The sequence below is a fragment of the Schistocerca gregaria genome, chromosome X (genome assembly GCF_023897955.1).
Source record: "Schistocerca gregaria isolate iqSchGreg1 chromosome X, iqSchGreg1.2, whole genome shotgun sequence".
Classification (NCBI taxonomy): Eukaryota; Metazoa; Arthropoda; class Insecta; order Orthoptera; family Acrididae; genus Schistocerca; species Schistocerca gregaria.
In genome coordinates, this window is record NC_064931.1 from 44,351,881 (window position 1) to 44,356,465 (window position 4,585).

Consider the following 4,585-nt stretch of genomic DNA (forward strand, 5'->3'; position numbering starts at 1 on the left):
GGTGTGCTGCGCGCCGATAAGATGCATGGCTGTTGAGGTGGAACAGTCGCTAGCGGGCGACCTCTGAGGAACCTGCCGCACCTCAGTTGTATAAGGCTTACCCAGGCATGCGGGGCTCTGTCTGGGTGGACGTTTAGTTCCCTAGCTGCTCGTGGGACGCTCATGGCAACCACGTATTTCCTTTCACCACCTTCGCAATCAGTAAATAGCATGAGGGAGGCTAGTCCTCCAGATATGCTGATAGAACAGAGTAACAGGGCTCATGGAGTCGTAAATGACAATATTTTCATCGTGATTAAGAGGAAGGAGGGCTCATTTGAAAAATTGTCTCCTTTCTACATACATAAAGGTTTAGAAGGACTGAAATCTATCAAACGCCTGAGGAATGGTACCCTGAATGAGATTTTCACTCTGCAGCGGAGTGTGCGCTGATATGAAACTTCCTGGCAGATTAAAACTGTGTGCCCGACCGAGACTCGAACTCGGGACCTTTGCCTTTCGCGGGCAAGTGCTCTACCAACTGAGCTACCGAAGCACGACTCACGTCCGGTACTCACAGCTTTACTTCTGCCAGTATCCGTCTCCTACCTTCCAAACTTTACAGAAGCTCTTCTGCGAACCTTGCAGAACTAGCACTCCTGAAAGAAAGGATACTGTGGAGACATGGCTTAGCCACAGCCTGGGGGATGTTTCCAGAATGAGATTTTCACTCTGCAGCGGAGTGTGCGCTGATATGAAACTTCCTGGCAGATTAAAACTGTGTGCCCGACCGAGACTCGAACTCGGGACCTTTGCCTTTCGCGGGCAAGTGCTCTACCAACTGAGCTACCGAAGCACGACTCACGTCCGGTACTCACAGCTTTACTTCTGCCAGTATCCGTCTCCTACCTTCCAAACTTTACAGAAGCTCTTCTGCGAACCTTGCAGAACTAGCACTCCTGAAAGAAAGGATACTGAGGAGACATGGCTTAGCCACAGCCTGGGGGATGTTTCCAGAATGAGATTTTCACTCTGCAGCGGAGTGTGCGCTGATATGAAACTTCCTGGCAGATTAAAACTGTGTGCCCGACCGAGACTCGAACTCGGGACCTTTGCCTTTCGCGGGCAAGTGCTCTACCAACTGAGCTACCGAAGCACGACTCACGTCCGGTACTCACAGCTTTACTTCTGCCAGTAGCTCAGTTGGTAGCTCAGTTGGTAGAGCACTTGCCCGCGAAAGGCAAAGGTCCCGAGTTCGAGTCTCGGTCGGGCACACAGTTTTAATCTGCCAGGAAGTTTCATATCAGCGCACACTCCGCTGCAGAGTGAAAATCTCATTCTGGAAACATCCCCCAGGCTGTGGCTAAGCCATGTCTCCTCAGTATCCTTTCTTTCAGGAGTGCTAGTTCTGCAAGGTTCGCAGAAGAGCTTCTGTAAAGTTTGGAAGGTAGGAGACGGATACTGGCAGAAGTAAAGCTGTGAGTACCGGACGTGAGTCGTGCTTCGGTAGCTCAGTTGGTAGAGCACTTGCCCGCGAAAGGCAAAGGTCCCGAGTTCGAGTCTCGGTCGGGCACACAGTTTTAATCTGCCAGGAAGTTTCATATCAGCGCACACTCCGCTGCAGAGTGAAAATCTCATTCTGGAAACATCCCCCAGGCTGTGGCTAAGCCATGTCTCCACAGTATCCTTTCTTTCAGGAGTGCTAGTTCTGCAAGGTTCGCAGAAGAGCTTCTGTAAAGTTTGGAAGGTAGGAGACGGATACTGGCAGAAGTAAAGCTGTGAGTACCGGACGTGAGTCGTGCTTCGGTAGCTCAGTTGGTAGAGCACTTGCCCGCGAAAGGCAAAGGTCCCGAGTTCGAGTCTCGGTCGGGCACACAGTTTTAATCTGCCAGGAAGTTTCGAATGGTACCCTGTTAGTTGAGACTACTAGGGCAAAGCAAGTGGGGCTGCTTCGAAAGTCAACCAAGTTAGGCGAGTATGATATTGCTGTCGAGTTGCACAATTCCCTCAACTCCAGTAAAGGCATTGTCACCTGCTGTGATTTAATGGAAATCGAGGTAGAAGAGCTGAAGCAAGAATGGGCAACACAGGGGATTGTAGATGTGGAACAAAGGACACGTAGGAATAATGGAGTTATTGAGAAATCTGCCACCATCATTGTGACTTTCAATTCGCCTGTCTTACCTGAATACGTTATGGCTGATTTCCTCCGACTTAGGTTTAGGCCTTATATACCTAACCCTATGTGATGCTTCAAATGTCAGCAATTTGGCCATACAACTATGAGTTGTGGGGGTGAACCGACCTGCGGTATATGTGGCAAGGCAGCTCATGAAGCTGGGACCAACTGCACATCTCCAGCGCTGTGTATCAACTGCTCTGGGAGCCATCCTGTCTGGAGCAGAGACTGCCCTGTCTTTGCGGAGGAAAGAAAAACTCAGGAGATCAAGATGACAAAGAGGCTACCTTATGTGGAAGCCAAATAAAGAGTATCTTGGTGCACAACCGTACATCAAAAGTAGACGCTTCGACGCAGACCATGTCCAGCGTAGCAGTATCCTCCACCAATACCTGTACCTGCGTTTGTACCTGCCAGAGCACTACCAATAATGATGTAGCTATTCAGGCTGCTCCGACTGCACCCACCGCTACTGCAGGGAAAGCTACACTAAAGCCTTCATAGGCCCTCCAGAAACAGAGTGCCTCTCCACTTCCCCCACCCTCGACTTCCACAAAGAAAACGGGACCAGGGAAAGGGGCATGGCGTTTGACGTCAAACTTGCCAAAGGCACCATCGGATGTCGTCATGGCATCCCTGTCTGATGAGGAGGAAATCGTCATGGATTTTGATACCTCTTCCCCAGAACCTGGCAGCCCCTCTGCTGCCACTCCCTCCACAAGTGCCTCACCAGCAGGGGGAAATCTAAGCCGAAACGGTGATATGGCTCCCATACTTCAGTGGAATCTGAATGGACTCAGACCTCGCTTTGAAGAATTGCGGCTCTTAGTACAGGAAAAACCCTTTTGCATCTCTTTGCAAGAGACACATTTTAAAGAGACTGACACGCCTGTACTTACAGGATATCACATGTACAGGAAAGACGACCTGACTGGTAATAGGGCTCAGGGTGGGGTGGCAGTGTTCATTAAGGACACATTCCACTCCTCACCTGTGCTCTTAACCACAACGCTACAAGCGGTTGCAGCTCGGATCCTGGCCCAGGTTAATGTCACAGTGTGCTCCTTGTATTTACCACCTGCTGAGCTCATTGACAGTGAAGCCCTTGCACAGCTTATTAATCAGCTACCCTGTCCCTTTCTCATTCTCGGAGATTTTAGTGCTCATAATGCATTATGGGGTTCAAACAAAACCTGTCCCAGAGGCCAGATGATTGAGCAGTTGATCAGGACTTCAGACATCATACTGCTGAACACAGGTCAGGCCACGCATTTTAGCACCGCTTCAGGATCGTCTTCCGCCATAGACCTCTCTATTTGCTCGCCTGTGCTTGCGGACATCTCTCAGTGGGTCGTAGACGACGACCTTCATGGCAGCGACCATTATCCCATCTGGCTCCATCTCCCAGTTGAAATGGGTCGTGTCGAACAGCCGCCGAAATGGTTGTTCTGGAAGGGAAACTGGACGCTCTACCGGCAGTTGGCTGTTTTTGAACAGTGTGTAGGCGTCCAGGATTGGGCGGATCACATTACGGCGGTGATGCACCATGACGCTGATGTATCCATACCAAAGTCAAAGGGAACACCTGTGAGGCAGCCTGTCCCTTGGTGGAATGACGACTGTCGTACAGCAATCAGAGACAGAAGGGCGACTTTGAGAATATTCCGTCGGTGCCCCACTGATGCGAATCTGGCAACATTCCGAATAGCGCGGGTACGGGCGAGAAGAATCGTTAGGGAGAGTAAACGGAGGTCTTGGTGTGAGTTCCTGAAATACATCAATAGGTCCACATCTTCAAGCAAAGTATGGGAAGCCATTAGGAGGATTTCAAGGCGATACTCTCTACCGTCAATAGTAGCTATAAGTGAGCGGGGGTGTCTCTTAACATCTTCAAGAGACATCGCCCAGGCGTTGGCACAATCTTTTCAAACTATTACGGCCGATTCTAGCCAGGACCCAGAATTTCTTCGCTATCAGGGTACACAGGAGAGGGCTGGTTTTGATTTGCGTTCAAACAACACTGAGGTATACAACCAGCCTATCTCTTTGTGGGAGTTGGACTCTGCACTGTCAGTATCTCGGGATACTGCGCCTGGTCCAGACCTGATATCGTTTAGCATGCTGCAGCAGTTGGATCTACGGCCTAAGGAAGTCCTCCTTCAACATTTTAATGAAATTTGGAAGACAGGTGACTTTCCTAGTTCGTCGAAAGAATCGATTTTAATTCCACTTTTAAAACCAGGGAAGGATCGGACCGAACCCAGTAGCTATCGTAGCATTAGTCTCACGAGCTGCGTAGGAAAGACATTTGAGCGTATGGTCAATACGCGCCTGGTGTAGGTTCTCGAATCCAGATCCTTACTTACCCGCTGCCAGTGTGGGTTCAGGAGGTATCATTCCACCCCAGATAACCTGATCCTATTCGAA

General features: G+C 50.0%; 3 non-coding genes across 3 annotated transcripts; all 3 read right to left on the reverse strand.

Annotated features, from left to right (window-relative positions):
• Positions 1 to 461: 461 nt before the first annotated feature.
• Positions 462 to 536, reverse strand: Trnas-cga (transfer RNA serine (anticodon CGA)). The gene has a single exon. It is a non-coding gene; the product is annotated as a tRNA-Ser (tRNA).
• A 225-nt stretch (positions 537 to 761) lies between these two features.
• Positions 762 to 836, reverse strand: Trnas-cga (transfer RNA serine (anticodon CGA)). The gene has a single exon. It is a non-coding gene; the product is annotated as a tRNA-Ser (tRNA).
• Positions 837 to 1,061: 225 nt separating this feature from the next.
• Positions 1,062 to 1,136, reverse strand: Trnas-cga (transfer RNA serine (anticodon CGA)). The gene has a single exon. It is a non-coding gene; the product is annotated as a tRNA-Ser (tRNA).
• Positions 1,137 to 4,585: the final 3,449 nt, after the last annotated feature.